General features: G+C 36.2%; 1 long non-coding RNA gene across 7 annotated transcripts in view; it reads left to right on the forward strand.

The window, feature by feature from the left end:
• LOC129657101 (uncharacterized) overlaps window positions 1–21,583 on the forward strand; it is a 110,262-nt gene that overhangs the window by 27,374 nt on the left and 61,305 nt on the right. For 3 of the 7 annotated variants that reach the window (XR_008716546.1, XR_008716549.1, XR_008716551.1), the window contains exon 4: window positions 3,278–3,388. This is a non-coding gene — a long non-coding RNA (uncharacterized LOC129657101). Of the gene's footprint in view, window positions 1–3,277; window positions 3,389–9,823; window positions 10,417–21,583 lie in introns of those variants that run through there. The other 4 variants (XR_008716547.1, XR_008716553.1, XR_008716548.1 and 1 more) reach the window with 3 other exon arrangements.

A 21,583-nucleotide genomic window follows, 5' to 3' on the forward strand; every position in this document is an offset into this window, starting at 1 on the left:
TAGGTATATATGGAAGTGAAAATATGATCTCTTTCATTTGAGTAATTTCTGAATTCCCCAGTTGTTTCATAGAACAGACAGATTTTTTATCAAAAGAAATTTATGCTTAACTTTTTAAATATATGAAATAGTTTAGAAATTATACTCAGAGACCTCAAGAACACTGGAGATGGGTGTTTTCTCTCCGTGTTTGTGGAGATGAAAGATGGTCTTCTCCATATCTTGCAAAAATTTTATGCAGAAATTATTAGAGCCCATGTGCTAGAGTACCTCAGAGCATCTACCCATCAATTTATATCATCATTGTCTACCTATGATGTAATTTGCTAAGAAAATATCATTGCCTATTATGTAACAGAAAGACAAATTGGACAAGGCTCATGCTTGCAAGAAGTATAACAGACTAAATATTGATAAAAAATGTTTTAATGGAGAAATGTCATCAGCAAGATGGTAGAATATGAGTTTTCTACTGCCATTTCCTCTCAGAACATTGATTTTCACTACCACCCACAAACAAGAGTACCTCTGTGGGAGTCTGGGAATTTCGAAGAGAGGTTCCATCACATTGATGGGGCAAAAAAGTCAGAATAGACACACTGAAAAGGGCCAGAAGAATGGTTTCCCTTTACTCATGTCACCCGTCCTTCAGAGCAGCACAATTCAGTGTCAAGCCTGTGCTTTCTCCCAAGCGGGAAAGTGACAGAGGAGCCAGTTAAAGCTCAGCATCCCAGACACGTGGAGTTCTGGTCAAGAGGTCATGTTTTTCTTTCCTCAACAAAAATAATGAGGTGAGGCTTCCCTGGTGGTTCAGTAGTAAAGAATCCATCAGCCAGTATGTATGAGACAAGGGTTTCATCCCTGGTCCATGAAGATCCCACATGCCAGGGAACAACTAAGCCCATGTGCCACAGTTACTAAGTCTGTGCTTTTGGGTTCAGGAACCACAACCGCTGAGCCCAGATACCACAGCTTCTGAAGCCCGCATGTCACAGAGCCTGTGCTCCACAACAAGACAAGCCACCCTTGTGAAAAGTAGTGAAGGGTAGCCCATGCTCACAGCAACTTGAGAAAAGCCTGCACAACGAAGACCCAACACAGTGAAAAGTAAATAAATGCCTTCTCCAAAAAAGAGTAATAAGGCAAGCCATGAATAGCATGGCTGTGAATTGAAAGAGGCTAGGAGAACCAGGTTTAGATAACATCTGTAGATCCTACTAAACACATCATGAACCCAATCAGGGAGCTTAACCACAAACTGCTTGCCCGTGGACCCCACTATTAGGCTATAGAAACCCTAAATGCTATGAGTGTTTCACCCACCATTCCACCTCTCACCCACGGAAGACTTTGATCCACTACTGTGGATATGTTGAGTCTTGGCAGATGGCTCCTGAATATAGGCAGAAAGCCAGCCCACTCTGTGGGATCGGTGAAGGCACAAAAAAATAAGAATTTAAAGGGATTACCCCAGCAAAAACAAAAGCCTCTGAACCTAGCCTGGCCTTGGGGGATTGAGAAAAAACATACAATCTTAAGAATTCTGCCAAAGGGAGTAAGTGTTGTGAGATGAGTGAATCCATAGAAGAGGCCTGAGAGATGGTCACAATCTCTAGCTAGCCTGAAGGTAATTTTTCTCCCAAGGGAAAATCAGTAAGACTGGAAGAGATGACTGTTTCTTTAAATGTGAAGACAGCAACCTTAGATTTCAAGGACCAGGAAATATCAAGAAAATATGACATCACCAAGAGAACATAATAATTTCCCAATAATGGATCTAAAGTAATGGGGATCTATAAATTACCTGACAAAGAATTCAAATCCATTATTTTAAGGAATCTCAGCAAGCTCCAAAAGAACACAAGTAGGTACTGAAAATAAATCAGAAAAACAAAATAGGGACAAAATGAGAATTTGGATGAAAAGATAGAAATCATAAAAAAAATAAAACAAATTCTGGAGTTGAATACAGTGAATGAAATGAAAAATACAATGAAGTATATCAATAACAGATTTGATCAAGCAGTAGAAAAATCTCTGATCACAAATGCAAATTACTTAAAATTATAAAATCAGAGGAGAATTAGGCAAATAAAGAAATAAGATTCATACAATTCAGAAAGGAAGAAATAAAATCATCTCTTTGTAGATGGCATGATCTTATACATAGAAAAGCTCAAAGACTCCAAAATACGCTGGAACTAATTAATAAATTCAGTAAACTTGCGGGATACAAATTTAACTTACAAAAATCTGTTGCATTTCTGTATACTATAAACAAAAGTTAAATTGCTTATACTGTTACTAATGTCACAATTTATTTCACCATCTTTCCAAAGAATTTTTCAAAACCTAGATATTTCCTGAATTCAATAGTGACCTATTAAAAACATCTGTATTCTCTTTCTTCTTTTTCCTCTCTGTCTCAGACACACACACACACAAACACACTTACACACAAATACATCTCCATTACTTTTGGCATTCAGAATCCAGAATGCCAAAGATAAGTCAGGATAGTTGCACCTAATGCCAATTAAGTTGAGCTTGGGTTTCCAGAATGTGATTGCTACCCTTGAGTATACTGTGTAGAGTATGGACACATACAGCTTTTATTTTAGTGTTTGGGTGAGTTTAGCTTTCTTCCACCAAAAATGAAAGGACATTAGAAAAGTCCATGAATTGTATCAACAAAAGCTGAAAGTTCTTAGTGATACGGTGACAACGGTATTATGTTTTGTGTAACACAATGAAATGAAATTTAATTGGATAAGCCAGAATAAAACACCCAGAAAATAATGCCCTGTTTGAATATGAAGTAAATTAAGATATGAGATAATTGTGACATTTTAAGTAAATGTGGCTTATGGCTTTTATTTTCTGACAGATAAAACCTGTTATATAGTGAGCACTTGATAAATACCTGTTAAAGTACTTAATTAATTAGTTAAATTTAAATAAATTCATTTGACATTGCGCACATATATATATATTGTTGAAGAGACTTTCTGCTACTCTATAGATGGAATTCCTGGTTTAGCAGTGAATCACGTTTGCATTGTCAAAGCATTATAAATAATGTATATTGTTAGGCTTCTAGTTTTACACAATGATCCATAGACAAGACATAGAGTATGGTATTAGAATTATAGAGTTGATTGTAAATGTTTTAAATTTATCAGTAATGTAAATGTGAAAGAATGGAAATTTAAAATTCTATTAATAAAACTAAAGCTGCTTCTTACTTTAATTTGTGAACTGATGGACCGTTGCTCAGAGCAGGAGAGAGAAGTACAGAGGAAGAGGAATGCGAAGACCCCGGTTTCCTCTTCTCATATACTGGCACATCAAGCAATGTAATACACAATTCATTAGTCATGATACACAGGTATGTACACATTATAAAAAACCTATACAATGTTTTGTTTGTGTGTGTATGTATGTATGTATGTGTGTATGGTTTCTTGTTAGTTTCCTTGTTTGTTTTTTGCTTTAGCAAATTATCACAAACTTAGTGGCTTTCAGTAGCACAGGTTTATTCATTTGAAGTTCTGTGGGTCAGAGTCTAGAATGAGTTCCGTAATGCTAAACTCAAGCTTGGCAGCAGGGTTATATTGCTTTCTGGGAAACTCTAGGGAAAGAACTGACTTTCTTGTTTATTCAGATTGCTGGCAGGCCTAAGTTCCTTACTGATGGAAATGACCATGGTCATTGTTTTCTTGGTATCTGCAGGCAGTGTACAATTTACAAACTGTTGTATTCTTGTGGTCTCAGTCCTTCATTTTCAAATCCAGCAATGGTGCATTGAGTTCCACTCACATTACATTGGCAGGAGGATTGTTTACCCACTGCTGCCATCTGTGAACCCACTACTCCAACAAAAATTCATTTAAAAATAAATAACTGTTATTCCTCTTCTTTAGTGTCATCTCTCTGACTGAAGCTTTCTTCTATTTTTGAAAGTCAGAATCACATTTAATCTACCCATATTGTCCAGGATAACTTTCCAATTCATGGCCCATAGACTTAATTCTATCTTCAAAATTCTCCTTGTCATGTAACTTAACATATACAGGCATAACATCAAGATTAGTATGAGAATATCTTTGGGTGTCTCACAGGAGATTTCAGTTCAGAAAAGTGCAGCATGATTAAGCCGCTGCTGTGAATAATTGATTTTGTTGTTGTTGTTAGGAAATGAGCAGAGGTATCTACCTCATTTGAGGAAACAGTCATCATGATTCTAGCATCTAGTTCCCAGAATTCTAGCCAAATACCCAGCCACAGTACCCACATGTGTTTGCTAGAAAAGTGCAGGTATCTGTTTTGAGCATAGCTCCTTCATGGTCTCTGAACTGAGCTATTTCCTGCCATACTAATGCTTCATAACCATCAACTCCCAAATTCCCTTTTATTGTTCTCTCTTGTTTTGAGGGTTCTGCTGAGGTAGAACTGCTTTAGACTAGGCCATCAATTTTCAGTCTTAGGTCTCCTCTACAAATTTCTCATTTGAAAATCCAGAGTTAAGGAACAACAGCTAACTGGGTATGCTCTTTTCATAATGATTGGTAGAAGTACCACCAGGCTGGAAGAGAATGCGTGTCAGTTTGTTTTGATCTTTATTTTAATTTCTATTTGTTTTTAACTAAAACCTTGAATAATACAAAGGATACATTAAGTGATTGAAATAGTTTTCATTGAATGATTTTTTGGAACAAACTATTAGTGCTTCTTTTAGGTTATTCCAGTTGAAAAGAATAATCCATTAGAGATACTGCTGAGTCAGATACTATTTGAAGAAGAAGCAACTTAAAGATATGTGTGTGTTTTTTTTTAAGTATGATCTTAGAATCCCTTTCCTCAGAATAACATATGGTAGTGATTTTTGTTTATTTTAATTAATTTTATTGGAGTAGGGGCTTCACAGATGGCAGCAGTGGTAAAGAATCCTCCTGTCAAAAAAAGAGACACAAACGACCCAGGTTCAACCCCTGAGTTGAGAAATCCCCTGGAGTAGGAAATGGCAACTCACTCTAGTCTTCTCCCTTGGAAAATTCCATGCACAGAGGAGCCTGGCAGGATACAGTCCATGGGGTCACAAAACACTGGTCATAACTGAGCATTCACAGATACAAACACACACACAAAGTTGATTTACAGTGTTATGTTGCTTTCTGCTGTACAGTAAAGTGAATCAGTTATACATATACATATGTTCACTCTTTTTTAGATTTTATTCCCATATAGGTCATTAAGATTATTGAGTATAGTTCTTTATGCTATACAGTAGGTTCTTATTAGTTACATATTTTATATATCAGACCAGATCAGATCAGTCACTCAGTCGTGTCCGACTCTTTGTGACCCCATGAATCGCAGCACGCCAGGCCTCCCTGTCCATCACCAACTCCCGGAGTACACTGAGACTCACCTCCAGCGAGTCAGTGATGCCATCCAGCCATCTCATCCTCTGTTGTCTCCTTCTCCTCTTGCCTCCAATCCCTCCCAGCATCAGAGTTTTTTCCAATGAGTCAACTCTTTGCATGAGGTGGCCAAAGTACTGGAGTTTCAGCTTTAGCATCATTCCTTCCAAAGAAATCCCAGGGCTGATTTCCTTCAGAATGGACTGGTTGGATCTCCTTGCAGTCCAAGGGACTCTCAAGAGTCTTCTCCAACACCACAGTTCAAAAACATCAATTCTTCGGTGCTCAGTCTTCTTCACAGTCCGACTCTCACATCCATACATGACCACAGGAAAAACCATAGCCTTGACTAGACGAACCTTTGTTGGCAAAGTAATGTCTCTGCTTTTGGTTGTTGTTTTTTTTTTTTTTAATTTTATTTTATTTTTAAACTTTACATAACTGTATTAGTTTTGCCAAATATCAAAATGAATCTGCTTTTGAATAGGCTATCTAGGTTGGTCATAACTTTCCTTCCAAGGAGTAAGCGTCTTTGAATTTCATGGCTGCAGTCACCATCTGTAGTGATTTTATATATTGCTGTGTGTATATGTCAATCCCAATCTACCAATTTATCTCTTTCTCCTTGGTAACCATAAATTTGTTTTTGACATCTGTGACTCTATTTCTGTCTTGTAAATAGGTTCATTTGTACCATTTTCCAGTTCAGTCAGTCCCTCAGTCATGTCCAACTCTTTGAGACCCAATGGACTAAAGCATGCCAGACTTCACCAATGCCTACGGCTTGCTCAAACTGATGTTGATCGAGTTGGCGATGCCATCCAACCATCTCATCATCTGTTGGCCCCTACTCCTCCTGTCTTCAAACTTTCCCAGCATCAGGGTCTTTTCAAATGAGTCAGCTCTTTACATCAGGTGGTCAAAGTATTGGAGTTTCAGCTTCAGCATCAGTCCTTCCAATGAGTATTCAGGACTGATTGCTGTCCAAGGGACTCTCAAGAGTCTTCTCCAACACCACAGTTCAAAAGCATCAATTCCTTGACGCTCAGCTTTCTTCAAAGCCCAACTCCCACATCCATACGTGACTACTGGAAAAACCATAGCTTTGACTAGATGGACCTTTGTTGGCAAAGTGATGTCTCTGCTTTTTTATTATGCTGTCTAGGTTGGTCATAGCATTTCTTCCAAGAAGAAAACATCTTTTACTTTCATGGATGCAGTCACCATCTGCAGTGATTTTCAAGCCCCCAAAAATAGTCTCTCACTGTTTCCATTGTTTCCCAATCAATTTGCCATGAAGTGATGGGACCAGATGCCATGATCTTAGTTTTCTGAATGTTGAGTTTTAAGCCAACTTTTTCACTGTCCTCCTTTCACTTTCATCAAGAGACTCTTTACTTCTTCTTTGCTTTCTGCCATAAGGGTGGTGTCATCTGCATATCTGAGGTTATTATTATTTCTCCAGGCAGTCTTGATTCCAGCTTGTGCTTCATCCAGCCCAGCATTTCTCATGATGTACTCTGAATATAAGTTAAATAAGTAGGGTGACAATATTCAGCCCTGACATACTCTTTTCCCGATTTGGAACCAGATTCCAGTTCTAACTGTTGCTTCTTGACCTGCATACAGATTTCTCAGGAGGTCTGGTGGTCTGGTAATCCCATTGCTTGAAGAATTTTCCACAGTTTGTTGTGATCTACATGGTCAAAGGCTTTGGTGTAGTCAATAAAGAAGAAGTAGATGCTTTTCTGGAACTCTCTTGCTTTTTCAATGATCCAGTGGATGTTGGCCATTTGCTCTCTGGTTCCTCTGCCTTTTCTAAATCCAGCTTGAACTTCTGGAAGTTCACGGTTCATGTACTGTTGAATTCTGGCTTGGAGAATTTTGAGCATTACCTTGCTAGCATGTAAAATGAATGCAATTGTTCAGTAGTTTGACCATTCTTTGGCAGTGCCTTTCTTTGGGGTTGGAATGAAAACTGACCTTTTCCTGTCCTGTGGCCTAAATGGTCCTGTAACATTTTTAATAGTTATTATTTATTTTTTTAAAATCACCAAAAAGCCTTTTTTGCCCTATTGAAAATCTCCTTTATAAGACTATGTTTTTGCTATATCTGTGACTCTGATTTCAAATTAGTTTCTCAATGTCAATTTCCATGCAGCCTTTAACTACTCTTCAACTAATATGCATTTAATTAAGTTACATCATTGATTTCTCTTAATGAAAGCAATTGGTTCCTAATCGTCTAACAAAATCTTTGTTAAACCTTACTATTCATTCTTCAGTCATAGCGAATTATTTTAGATCATTCTAAAGTGTTCAATATGTATTAATACATTTGATCTCATGTTCTCTACTCACAACAGTCCTCTGTATTAGGCAGAATAAAGAATAGTGGATCTATGTTCTTCTACTTTAAATCTCAAAACCAAGTATCAACCTATACTGCCCAGATTCTTTAGAAAAGATTATAAATTCTTAAGCTTTCCTTCAAAACACAGTACTTAACTTTAAAAGTACCTAATAATTTTTCTTTGAAAATTGTTTTTATAATAGAGTTTAATTAATATTTAATCTAATTTAGATGGTAAATTATGATATGTAACAGAGAGATGATTGCCTATTTTTAAAGAAATATCTTTAAAATTGCTATGATGGTGTAGTGGTTACATGCAGGCTAAACATTGGCTTAAATCCCAACTACTTTAACTCACTAGCTATAGGGATTTACTTGATTCTAAAAATTTATCCTTTTTTCATCAAAGGAGATTAAAATAGCTATAATATTTTAAGAATTACTCAACAGCAGTCATGTAAGCATTTAGCACATATTCCAGCCTCTCAACTATTATTCCTGTAGCTCTGACATTGTTTTCCCATTAGTGACATAGTATGCCATTTAACCTGAATGGCTAAAAATAATACTTTTGAAATAAAAAAAAATAATAGTTAAAATCTGAGTATCTGAGTTTGGTTCCATACTTCAGTCTAGATTTTAAAGGTGTTATAGTATATTGCTTCATACTGTGGATCCCAGAATCACAGTTTCTTGTTGAATTTTTTACTTTTTAACCTAAAGGATACTAAAGTAATCACTTAATCTTTTTAGTCCTTGGTTTCTGCATCTGTGAAATTAAAGTGGTAATAGCATAAATTAATTTGCAAGGTTATAAATCTTACATAAATCTATGTAAAGCCTCAGGAGCATGTCTTACTTAAGTTAGTCATTCATGTTAAATTGTTCTGCATTTTATAAAGTTTGTATGAGGGAAGTATTTACTTTTGTGTGATGTCAACATTTGACATTAGATATAATGTTGTAGTCTTGCCCTGCAGGGATGGGAGATATAAGAAAGTACTACAAAAAATCTTATTAAATGTACTTTGTATATAAATGGTTTTATGTCACTGACAAGTATATTTTGAATATACAATTATGCTTATGATTTATGAACTCTATGAGACCAATGACAATATTATTGCTATAATTTTATTTTGCATTTGCATAGCCCTTTAAAGTTTAGAAAGTTGATTCATGTACAAAATTGTGTTTAATATTTACAAGAGTAATGTGTGAGGTTTACTTAAACAGGATTACTGATAAGAAAACTAATACTTAGAGACATTAAATAATTTGATGAAAGTTAAGCAAATTGAAAGTATAGGAATTTGAATTTAAATCCTGGTCTTCTGACATTCATAATAGTGAGTTTTTCCTTGGAATCAACATAAAATATTTTATTTAGGGATAGGTGTTATTTCACCTTTTAAGACAGGAGTAGAATCTCACCATGCTATCTTTATATAAGCCAAAAAAAAAAAAAATAAAACTTAAAAAAAAATTTTTCCCCAAAGAAACCTGATAACTAGCAATTATGTCCTAAAGTGAAACTATGCAGTCTCCAAAAATTAAGCCATTTCCTTTGTGATTTTTTAAAGCTGGTTTTTCCCCTTGAGATGAAAAATATTTACACTTATAGCCAGAAAAATTTGCTTGTAATTTTCACCAGTGCCACCTGGGAAATCCTTCACTTTCGTAAAAACATGGGCCATGTGGTCCATTTGACTCTGTGATGAAACCTCACATTCATGTAAGTTACTTATTTTATAGATATTCAAAGCAAGTTTTATTTACTTATGTCATGGATGAGAAATCTAGCCTGTCACATTTAGGGAAAATATACAAGAGATCTGGACATGTCAATGAATAATCCATGTTAAGAAATATATTACAGTATTTAAAACATTTCAAAAGCAGAGGTACCAGACACATTTGCTGTTGACAAAATAAAACTTCTTCCTAAAAAAAATGTGTGTATCTTCTCTTTCTACAAACATATATATATAGATACACACATACATATATATGTATATATATATATATATTTTCTTTTCTCCAGGGGAAGTCAAACTACAGTCAACATACGGTGAAATTAATCAAGCATCTCATTTATTGTGTCTGATTGAATTTTAATAGAGCTGATAATCCAGTTTGACAATTTGCTGAATTGTTATCAAATATATTAAAAAATCTCTTCTCATTATGTATGACAGATAGTTAAGTGCTATAAATTATGGGATTCTGTAGGAGTAGGCTGTGTTATGAAGCCAAATGACAAGCACTTCTGGAGAGGGAGGAACTATTCTTAAGTGACCTCTGATAATAATTCACAGAGCATTCACAGGCAATTCTACACAGCCTCTTTTATTCTAGTCAGAATAACTGTTTCTTACTTGAACAAGAAACAAGTAGATAGATGGATAGATAGGTAACAGATAGATAGAACTGTTGAAAATAAGGCAATAGAAACTTCCTAAGATGAAATGAACAGAAGGAATGAAAAACAGATAAATAAATGGACACAACATCCAAGAACTATGGGACAATTTCAAAAGTATGACATATGCATAATTGGAAAATCAGAATGAGAAGATAGAGAAATAAGATGAAAAGTTCTGGATAGGATATTTGTAGCTAAATAGAGAATTTTCTAAAATTAATGATGGACCCCAAACCATCTCAGGGAACATAAAAAAGGCACTTCCAATAAAACAAAATAAACAAACAGTAAACCCTCTGTGTATCCTATCAAATTTCAGGAAACCAAATTAAAAACAAAAAAAAAAACAAAAAAAAAAACAACTTAAAACTGGAGGAAAAACAGGTTTCCTATTCTTGTCAGAAACCACCCAAGCAGAAAATAGAGTGAAATATTGAATATGCTGGAAGAAAAAAATGAAGAAATTTAGAATTGTATATAAAACAAATCATCCTTGAAAAGTAAATGAGAAATAAAGACTTTCTCTTTGAAAAATGAAAGTAAATGAAAATAAAACTAAAGGATCTTGTGACTAGTAGAGAAATGTAAAAATAAGTTCTTAGGACAGAAACAAGCTTGGATTTATATAAAGAAAATTAAGGTGTTAGAAAAAGGAAGAAAAATGAAGGCAAATTAAATATTGGTGTAAAATAATACTGTATAAAGAGATAGAAATAAAAATGCATTGGTTGATGATGACATGTGTTGAAGTTAAATAAATGACAGAAATAGCAAGGGAATGAAAATGCAGAATTGGAAATAATGTTAAAGGTCCCTGCATCATATGTGAAATAGTATGCTGCTATTTGAAGACAAAAAATGAAGGGCAATGACTAAGAAAATGACTTTAAAAAGTCCCAAAATAAATTTAAAATATTGAACTAAATAAAAATAAAATGAAACATTATAATGTGTGAGATGTAGTTAGTGTAGTGCTTTAGAGGGGAGATTTATGACATCAACTAATATATGTATTTGGAAAGAAGAAAGACCTAAAATCAATACTAAGCTTTCTCCTTAGGAAAATGAGAGATACACATGCTTAAATCAAGCAGAAGAAAATAAATAAAAACCTCAGCAGAAATCAATGGAATTGAGAAAAAGGAAAACAGTTGAGAAAATTGATCTAACAAAATGCTTGTTCTTTTGAAAAAAAAAAAAATCAGTAAAACTGACAAACTTTTAGAAAACCAAGAAAAAATCAAAGATGTACATATTACCAATCTCAGAGGACTCATCACTACTGATGTCATGGATATTAAAATAAAACTGTAAACAACTTTCTGATAATAAATGGAAAAACTTACATGAAATGGGCCACTTCTTTGTATGACACAAAATATCAAAACTCAAACAAAGAAAAGTGGTTAATACAAAGAGCCATATATCTATTTAGAATTTAAATTGGAAATTACTAACCTTCTGTAAGAAAACATCAGACTCAGATAATTTCATTGGTGAATTCGACTGAATTTAAGGAATAAATTTAACTAATTCTTCCAAAATTCTTCCAGAAAATAGAGGAAGAGGGCATACAACTAAATCATTCTGTGAAGTTGGCATTACTTTAATATCAAAATTATATAGTAAGACAATAAAAGAAAGCTACAAACCAATATCTCTACTGGACAATGATGAAAATATTTTTCAACCAAAAATTAGCCTAACCACAAATATTTAAAAAAAAATTATCTGCTAAAATCAACTGAGTTTTTCATAAATGCACAGCTATTTCAAAACTGAAACTGATAAAATTTACTACATTAACAGGGTAAAGGAAAACAAATATATGATCAAATAAATTGGCACCAAAATCTTTCAGTTGAGTTCAGTCGCTCAGTCATGACCAACTCTTTGCGACCCCATGAACCGCAGCATGCCAGGCCTTCTTGTCCATCACCAACTCCTGGAGTCTACTCAAACTCATGTCCATTGTGTTGGTAAGGCCATCCAGCCATCTCATCCTCTGTCGTCCCCTTCTTCTCTTGCCCCCAATCCCTCCCAGCATCAGGGTCTTTTCCAATGAGTCAACTCTTCTCACGAGGTGGCTAAAGTATTGGAGTTTCAGCTTTAGCATCAGTCCTTCCAATGAACACCCAGGACTGATCTCCTTTAGGATGGACTAGTTGGACCTCCTTGCAAGCCAAGGGACTCTCAAGAGTCTTCTCCAACACCACAGTTCAAAAGCATCAATTCTTCGGCACTCAGCTTTCTTCACCATCCAAATATCACATCCATACGTCCTACTGGAAAAACCATAGCCTTGACTAGATGGACCTTTGTTGGCAAAGTAATGTCTCTGCTCCTTAATATGCTATCTAGGTTGGTCATAACTTTCCTTCCAAGGAGTAAGTGTCTTTTAATTTCATGGCTGCAGTCACCATCTGCAGTGATTTTGGAGCCCAGAAAAATAAAGTCTGACACTGTTTCCACTGTTTCCCCATCTATTTCCCATGAAGGGATGGGACCAGATGCCATGATCTTCGTTTTCTGAATGTTGAGCTTTAAGCCAACTTTTTCACTCTCCACCCTCACCTTCATGAAGAGGCTTTTTAGTTCCTCTTCACTTTCTGCCATAAGGGTCGTGTCATCTGCATATCTGAGGTTATTGATATTTCTCCCAGCAATCTTGATTCCATCTTGTGTTTCTTCCAGCCCAGCGTTTCTCATGATGCATAGAAGTTAAACAACTGCATATAAGTTAAATAAGCAGGGTGACAATATACAGCCTTGACTGACTTCTTTTCCTATTTGGAACCAGTCTGCTGTTCCATGTCCAGTTCTTTTTTTTTTTTAATTTTATTTTATTTTTAAACTTTACATAATTGTATTAGTTTTGCCAAATATCAAAATGAATCTGCCACAGGTATACATGTGTTCCCCATCCTGAACCCTCCTCCCTCCTCCCTCCCCATTGCTTCCTGACCTGCATATAGGTTTCTCAAGAGGCAGGTGAGGTGGTCTGGGATTCCCATCTCTTTCAGAATTTTCCACAGTTTATTGTGAACCACACAGTCAAAGGCTTTGGCATAGTCAATAAAGCAAAATTTAAAAAGAGTTTAAAAAATTTTTAAAAAGAGGCAAATATTTGCTTTAATTATAAACTCATTCATAACAAAAATTGAAACTAGGAATAGAGAGGACCTTTCTCAACTTGACAAAGAAAATCTACAAAACCTATAGATAACATCATACTTAATGATGAAAAACTAAACATTTTCTTCCTCCAATTGGGAACAAAACAATGATATCCTTTTCACTGCTTCTTCTTTTTTTTTTTTTTTAAATTTTATTTTATTTTTAAACTTTACATAACTGTATTAGTTTTGCCAAATATCAAAATGAATCCGCCACAGGTATACATGTGTTCCCCATCCTGAACCCTCCTCCCTCCTCCCTCCCCATTCCATCCCTCTGGGTCGTCCCAGTGCACCAGCCCCAAGCATCCAGTATCGTGCATCGAACCTGGACTGGCAACTCATTTCATACATGATATTTTACATGTTTCAATGCCATTCTCCCAAATCTTCCCACCCTCTCCCTCTCCCACAGAGTCCATAAGACTGTTCTATACATCAGTGTCTCTTTTGCTGTCTCGTACACAGGGTTATTGTTACCATCTTTCTAAATTCCATATATATGCGTTAGTATACTGTATTGGTGTTTTTCTTTCTGGCTTACTTCACTCTGTATAATAGGCTCCAGTTTCATCCACCTCATTAGAACTGATTCAAATGTATTCTTTTTAATGGCTGAATAATACTCCATTGTGTATATGTACCACAGCTTTCTTATCCATTCATCTGCTGATGGACATCTAGGTTGCTTCCATGTCCTGGCTATTATAAACAGTGCTGTGATGAACATTGGGGTACATGTGTCTCTTTCCCTTCTGGTTTCCTCAGTGTGTATGCCCAGCAGTGGGATTGCTGGATCATAAGGCAGGTCTATTTCCAGTTTTTTAAGGAATCTCCACACTGTTCTCCATAGTGGCTGTACTAGTTTGCGTTCCCACCAACAGTGTAAGAGGGTTCCCTTTTCTCCACACCGTCTCCAGCATTTATTACTTGTAGACTTTTGGATCACAGCCATTCTGACTGGTGTGAAATGGTACCTCATAGTGGTTTTGATTTGCATTTCTCTGATAATGAGTGATGTTGAGCATCTTTTCATGTGTTTGTTAGCCATCTGTATGTCTTCTTTGGAGAAATGTCTATTTAGTTCTTTGGCCCATTTTTTTGATTGGGTCATTTATTTTTCTGGAGTTGAGCTGTAGGAGTTGCTTGTATATTCTCGAGATTAGTTGTTTGTCAGTTGCTTCATTTGCTATTATCTTCTCCCATTCTGAAGGCTGTCTTTTCACTTTGCTAATAGTTTCCTTTGATGTGCAGAAGCTTTTAAGGTTAATTAGGTCCCATTTGTTTATTTTTGCTTTTATTTCCAATATTCTGGGAGGTGGGTCATAGAGGATCCTGCTGTGATGTATGTCAGAGAGTGTTTTGCCTATGTTCTCCTCTAGGAGTTTTATAGTTTCTGGTCTTACGTTGAGATCTTTAATCCATTTTGAGTTTATTTTTGTGTATGGTGTTAGAAAGTGTTCTAGTTTCATTCTTTTACAAGTGGTTGACCAGAGTTCCCAGCACCACTTGTTAAAGAGATTGTCTTTAATCCATTGTATATTCTTGCCTCCTTTGTCAAAGATAAGCTGTCCATATGTGCGTGGATTTCTCTCTGGGCTTTCTATTTTGTTCCATTGATCTATATTTCTGTCTTTGTGCCAGTACCATACTGTCTTGATAACTGTGGCTTTGTAGTAGAGCCTGAAGTCAGGTAGGTTGACTCTTCCAGTTCCATTCTTCTTTCTCAAGATCGCTTTGGCTATTCGAGGTTTTTTGTTTTTCCATACAAATTGTGAAATTATTTGTTCTAGCTCTGTGAAGAATGCTGTTGGTAGCTTGATAGGGATTGCATTGAATCTATAGATTGCTTTGGGTAGTATACTCATTTTCACTATATTGATTCTTCCAATCCATGAACATGGTATATTTCTCCATCTGTTAGTGTCCTCTTTGATTTTTTTCACCAGTGTTTTATAGTTTTCTATATATAGGTCTTTAGATTCTTTAGGTAGATATATTCCTAAGTATTTTATTCTTTCCATTGCAATGGTGAATGGAATTGTTTCCTTAATTTCTCTTTCTGTTTTCTCATTATTAGTGTATAGGAATGCAAGGGATTTCTGTGTGTTGATTTTATATCCTGCAACTTTACTATAGTCATTGATTAGTTCTAGTAATTTTCTGGTGGAAAAGAAGAAGTAAAGCTCTCACTGTTTGCAGATGACATGATCCTCTACATAGAAAACCCTAAAGACTCCACCAGAAAATTACTAGAACTTTTCACTGCTTCTAAACGTATCAGAAACTACCAAGATTTCTTTCAATATATGAATGAACAAACTGAAGTACATCCATACAATGGAATACTGTTTGGCAATGGAAGGGAATAAGTTATTAAGAAATGAAAAGACATAGAGGAAACCAAAATATATATTGGTAAATGAAAGAAACCAGTTCTAAAAAGAGAAGACAATAAATGACTTCACTGATTTGACAGTCTGGAAAAGTCAAAACTATAGAAGCAATAAATAAAACTGTGGTTTCCAGGTACAAGGAGAGAAGGAAAGAGTGGGCATTGAACAGTTAAACACACAGGAGATTTTAGAGTGGGAACACTGTTTTGTGTAATACTATAATGGTGGATGCATGACTCCATTGGTCAGAAATCACATGTATGAAACGAGTTCCCAGTCCCGGTTCGATGCACGATACTGGATGCTTGGGGCTGGTGCACTGGGACGACCCAGAGGGATGGTATGGGGAGGGAGGAGGGAGGAGGGTTCAGGATGGGGAACACATGTATACCTGTGGCGGATTCATTTTGATATTTGGCAAAACTAATACAATTATGTAAAGTTTAAAAATAAAATAAAATTAAAAAAATAAAACATGAAAAAAAAAAAAGAAATCATAGAACTTTACAGCACAAAGACTGACCTTAAATGTAGCAAATTTTAAAAATTATTTAAGAAGTCAAGGGAACCCAAGATGAAATGCAAAATAATACAGATGAATTAAAATTTTAATATTAATTTTAATACAGTAAAATGAATGATAAAGTTAGAACTGCACTCTCATTAACAATATTGTATCCCATAAAAATCAGTTCAGTTCAGTCGCTCAGTCATGTCTGACTCTTTGCAATGCCATGAATTGCAGCACACCAGGCCTCCCTGTCCATCACCAACTCCTTGAAAACACACAGACACATATGTGCACATATATGCACACTATCATTGAACAGTTTTAATTGATGGATGGTAAGGATCAGGTTTCTCACTCTTGCAATAGGGATTTGAAGATAAAGAGAGTAAACTAGCATGATTTATGTGGTAATGGATTAGAGTCTGAACCATCAATATGAACACATTTTCACTTAATATAAATACAGATAATTATATATATAGTTATTTACAAATTTATATACATGCATAAATTAGTATACACATTTAACATTTCCTAGCTCTCTCAGCTGAGAGAGCCTCGGAGCAAAGACACCTAAGTATCAATAAGCATCAATCAGTTCAGTTGCTCAGTCATGTCTGCTCTTTGCGACCACGTGGACTGCAGCCCACTAGACTTCCCTCTCCATGACCAACTCCTGGAGCTTGCTCAAACTCATGCCCATAGAGTCAGTGATACCATCCAATCTCATCCTCTGTCATTCCCTTCTTCTCCTGCCTTCAGTCATTCCCAGAATCAGGGTTTTTTTCTGAGTCCATGTTTTGCAGCAGGTAGCCAAAGTATTGGAGTTTCAGCTTCAGCATCAGGAATGATTTCCTTTAGGATTGACTGCTTTGACTTTGTTGTGCAAAGGAACCTGAAGAGTCTTCTCCAGCATGACAGTTCAAAAGCATCAGTTCTTTGGCGCTCAGTTTTCTTTATGGTCCATCTTTATGGTCCATGTATGGACGTAACAGAATCCATACATGACTACTGGAAAGATCATAGCTTTGACTATACAGACCTTTGTTGGGAATGCCCCTGCTTTTTAATATGCTGTTTAGGACTGTCATAGCTTTTCTTCCAAGGATAAAGTGTCTTTTAATTTGATGGCTTCAGTCATCATCTGCAGTGATTTTGGAGCATAAGGAAAAAAGTCTGTCACTGTTTCCATTGTTTCCCCATCTATTTGCCACGAAGTGATGGGACTGGATGCCATGATCCTTGTTTTTTTAATACTGAGTTTTAAGCAAGCTTTTTCACTCTCCTATTTCACTTTCATCAAGAGGCTCTGTAGTTTCTCTTTACTTTCTGCCGTAAGAATGATGTCAGCTGAGTTTGTCTTCTAATACCATTCTCAAGTAAAAATAACCCTTAGGGTTAGGGTTAGGTTTAGGTCAGGACACTTTAGAAAACTAGCTGACTTTGAAACTGGGCCAGGAAACACCTAATAGGACCCTTGATTATCTTGTAGTACCAAGACAACAAGGATGTGCCCCCACTCAAAAAAAAAAAAAAAAAAAACTTCAGTAATTATAGTAAGGCAAATGGACACACGAATAAAACTAAAGAGCTCCCATCAGCCAAAGCTAGAAAATTTTCAACAAAAATAGAGCAGTATTTTATTGAAATATCAATGAAATGTTGTTCAGTTCAGGTCAGTTGCTCAGTCATGTCTGACTCTTTGTGACCCTATGGACTGCAACATGCCAGACTACCCTGTCCATCACCAACTCACAGAACTTGCTCAAACTCATGTCCATCGAGTCAGTCATGCCATCCAAATATGTCATCCTTTCTCCTCCTGCCTTCAATCTTTCCAAGCTTTTTCACTCTATTCAGCTGCATTTAGAAAAGGCAGAGGAAGCAGAGGTCAAATTGTCAACATCTGTTGGATCATTGAAAAAGCGAGAGAGAACCAGAAAAACATCTACTTCTGCTTTACTGACTGCTGCTGCTGCTAAGTCGTTTCAGTCGTGTCCGACTCTGTGCAACCCCATAGACGGCAGCCCACCAGGCTCCCCCATCCCTGGGATTCTCTAGGCAAGAACACTGGAGTGGGTTTCCATTTCCTTCTCCAATGCAGGAAAGTGAAAAGTGAAAGTGAAGTTGCTCAGTTGTGTCCAACTCTTAGCGACTCCATGGACTGCAGCCCACCAGGCTCCTCCATCCATGGGATTTTCCAGGCAAGAGTACTGGAGTGGGGTGCCATTGCCTTCTCCGCTTTATTGACTATGCCAAAGCCTTTGACTGTGTAGATCACAACAAACTGTGGAAAATTCTGAAAGAGATGGAAATACCAGACCACCAGACCTGCCTCCTAAGAAACCTGTATGCATGTCAGGAAGGAACAGTTAGAACTGTACATGGAAAAACAGACTGGTTCCAAATTGCAGAAAAAGTAGGTCAAGGCTGTATATTGTCACCATGCTTATTTAACTTATATGCAGAATACATCCTGAGAAACGCTGGACTGGATGAAGCACAAGCTGGAATCAAGATTTCTGGGAGAAATGTCAATAACCTCAGATATGCAGATGACACCACACTTATGGCAGAAAGCAAAGAAGAACTAAAGAGACTCTTGATGAACCTAAAAGAGGAGAGTGAAATTTGGCTTAAAACTCAGCATTCAGAAAACTAAGATCATGGCATATGGTCCCATCACTTCATGGCAAATAGATGGGGAAGCAATGGAAGCAGTGAAAGACTGCTTTATTTTGGGGGACTCCAAAATCACTGCAGATGGTAACTTCATCCATGAAAGTAAAAGATGGTTGCTCCTTGGAAGAAAAGTTATGACCAACCTAGACAGCATACTGAAAAGCAGAGACATAAAGGTCCATCTAGTCAAAGCTTTGGTTTTTCCAGTAGTCACATATGGATGTGAGAATTGGACTATAAAGAAAGCTGAGTGCCAAAGAATTGATGGTTTTGAACTGTGGTGTAGGAGAAGACTCTTAAGAGTCTCTTGGACAGCAAGGAAATCCAACCAGTCCATCCTAAACGAGATCAGTCCTGGGTGTTCATTGGAAGGACTGATGTTGAAGCTGAAACTCCAATACTTTGGCCACCTCATGTGAAGAGTTGACTCATTGGAAAAGACTCTGATGCTGGGAGGGATTGGGGGCAGGAGGAGAAGGGGATGACAGAGGATGGGATGGCTGGATGGCATCACTGACTTGATGGACATGAGTTTGGGTAAACTCTGGGAGTTGGTGATGGACAGGGAGGCCTGGCATGTTGTGATTCATGGGGTTGCAGAGTCGGACATGACTGAGCGACTGAACTGAACTGAACTGAATGACCTTCAAAAAGCACAGTTTGAAGAGAGGAAAATAAATCAGATAAATATTACAGTGGCGAACCCTGAAAGACATTACTTTAAACCAGTTGATGAAGGTTAAACTCAACAAAGCTGATAATATGTAACCTTGATATGATACAATGAGCATGGCACTTCACTTCTGTGATCTTCCTCTCGAAATACTATATAACTCCATTGTAATCATGATAAAGATATCAGAAAAATCTTGAAATCTTGAACGAAGGACATTCTGCAAATTTCCTGGTAAATATTCCTCACACTTAAAAAAAAAAAATTTGAAACCTGTTACATCTGAGGGGAGTCTAAGGTAACTTGATGTCTAAATATAATGTGCTATTCTGAGTAGGATCCTGGCACAGAAGAACATTCTGTTAAAAGAAACAAATAAGCAAAATGCCTGTGGATAAAGTATGAACTTGAGTTAATAATAATGTATCAATAGTATTTCATTAGTTGTGATTCATTTGCCATATTAATGTGAGATGTGAATAATAGCAAATACTAGGTATTTCAGTTCAATTGCTCAGTTGTGTCCAACTCTTTGCGACCCCATGAATTGCAGCACACCAGGCCTCCCTGTTCATCACCAACTCCCAGAGTTCACCCAAACTCATGTGCATCGAGTCAGTGATGCCATCCAGCCATCTCATCCTCATCAGGGTCTTTTCCAATGAGTCAACTCTTCATATCAGGTGGCAAAAGTATTGGAGTTTCAGCCTCAGCATCAGTCCTTCCAATGAACACCCAGGACTGATCTCCTTCAGGATGAACTGGTTTCATCTCTTTGCAGTCCAAGGGACTCTCAAGAGTCTTCTCCAACACCACAGTTCAAAAACATCAATTCTTTGGTGCTCAGCTTTCTTCACAGTCCAACTCTCACATCCATACATGACCACTGGAAAAACCATAGCCTTGACTAGACAGACCTTTGTTGGCAAAGTAATATCTCTGCTTTAATAATAGAGTGTACTTAAATATTTGTGTTATTTTTGCCACTTTTTTATGAATCTAAATGATTCTTTTATAAAAAGCTTATTAAAATATAATATATTCCAATTATTTACATATATATTATTAAAAGATACATATTAGGCTATCTTCAATGTTTTACTGCTTTTTTTGTCTTTTACTTTCTGTTTTGCTGTACAGAATTATTATCTATACTTGAATCTGCCTGAATGTTTCAGATTTACATGTTTTTTTGAGAGTCAATATTATTTTCACTAATATTTTAAACTGAATTTTAAAATATTTGATAAGATAGATATTAGCATATTTTGGAAACACAGTCTTTTTTTTTAATGGGTCAAAAGTAATATAAAGAGAAGGATGACTGTTGCATGACATTGCCTTATCTATAAAGTTGGTGTAAGTGTGGTATAAGTTCTTCAAAGAAACATTTGTCTCATTCTTCAGCATTAAGAAATATTTGAGAGAAACTCAATATCGAATCTTCCATGCAACCTGGGAGATAGTATAGGAATTAAAATTCTATATAGCCTAAAATTGAAATATTTACATGGATGTGATTATTCTATTCAGGATATGTGTGTGTGTGTTTGAAGATTTTTTTTCTATTCCTTGTAATTCTTTCTCTTCCAATTGTTTTCAACTTGTATAAATAGAATAAACAGTGCAAAATTGCTCATACCCTCACATATGTATGGTTTAGGAGGAATTCTCAGAGAAAGAAATTTTTAGCTTCATTCCACAAAAAGGATGCTGCAATTCCATGTAAAAATTACATTTTGATGGCTCTGATTGTGTACCTTCATGGAAAAAACAAAATCCTATAATTTCAAAACACATCTACTATAGCACTTCTCTTTTATGATAATCCTTAATTCTTGAGAAGTATACATTATCAATCAGAGAAGGCGATGGCACCCCACTCCAGTACTCTTGCCTGGAAAATCCCATGGACGGAGGAGCCCGGTAGGCTGTAATCCA

This window comes from Bubalus kerabau, chromosome 1 (assembly GCF_029407905.1).
Source record: "Bubalus kerabau isolate K-KA32 ecotype Philippines breed swamp buffalo chromosome 1, PCC_UOA_SB_1v2, whole genome shotgun sequence".
In the NCBI taxonomy this organism is placed as follows: Eukaryota; Metazoa; Chordata; class Mammalia; order Artiodactyla; family Bovidae; genus Bubalus; species Bubalus kerabau.